Raw genomic sequence first — 1,184 nt, 5'->3', positions numbered from 1 at the left:
TTACAGGCTTGAGCCACCGCGCCCGGCCAACCTATGGTACATTCTAAATAAAACAGCAGTAAAACATAATACCAGTTGTTAAACGTCCATGTAAATGTGCACATGCTGTTGTGGTTCTTTTGTTTGTTTTTGTTTGAGGCAGAGTCCCTCTCTGTCACCCAGGCTGGAGTGCAGTGGCACAATCTCAGCTCACTGCAACCTCTGTCTCCCAGGTTCAAGTGGCTCTCCTGCCTTAGCCTTCTGAGAAGTTGGGATTACAGGCACCCGCCACTACATCTGCAATTTTTGTATTTTTTGTAGAGATAGGGTTTTGTCATGTTGGCCAGGCTGCTCTCAAACTCCTGGCCTCAAGAGATGTCCTCCCTGGCCTCCCAAAGTGCTGGGAATACAAGTGTGTACCACCACACCCAGCTCTGGTTCTTTTGATGAACTACCCTCTATGATAACCATCCTTTCTTCCGTTTACAAGAATAACTTAATTTTTCATTAATCATTGAGATATAATAGCTGTTGCTTTTTAAGAAGGATAATGACCACTTCCCCTACATTACTTCTGCCACTTAACCAGGTCCTACTAATTTGTCACTCTCATAAAAAGCCCAGTGTCAAGGCTGGGCACAGTGGCTCACGCCTGTAATCCCAGAACTTTGGGAGACTGAGGCAGACAGATCAATCACGAGGTCAGGAGATTGAGCCCATCCTGGCTAACACAGCGAAACCCTGTCTCTACTAAAAATACAGGTGCCCGTGGTGGCGAGCGCCTGTAGTCCCAGCTATTTGGGAGGCTGAGGCAGGAGAATCACTTGAATCTGGAAGGCAGAGGTTTCAGTGAGCCAAGATCATGCCACTGCCCTCCAGCCTGGGCAAAAGAGCGAGACTCCCTGTCTTTTATTTATTTATTTTTTTTTTTTGAGATGGAGTTTTGCTTTTGTTGCCCAGGCTGGAGTGTAGTGGCGTAATTTCAGCCCACCACAACCTCCACCTCTCAGATTCAAATGATTCTCCTGCCTCAGCCTCCTGAGTAGCTGGGATTACAGGTATGCGCCACCGTACGCAGCTAATTTTTTTGTATTTTTAGTAGACACGGGGTTTCATCATGTTGGTCAGGCTGGTCTTAAACTTCTGACCTCGTAATCCGCCTGCCTCAGTCTCCCAAAGTGCTGGGATTACAGGCGTGAGCTACT

Source organism: Cebus imitator, unplaced genomic scaffold, assembly GCF_001604975.1.
Source record: "Cebus imitator isolate Cc_AM_T3 unplaced genomic scaffold, Cebus_imitator-1.0 Scaffold654, whole genome shotgun sequence".
NCBI classification, from domain to species: domain Eukaryota; kingdom Metazoa; phylum Chordata; class Mammalia; order Primates; family Cebidae; genus Cebus; species Cebus imitator.
This window is presented reverse-complemented; position numbering follows the sequence as displayed.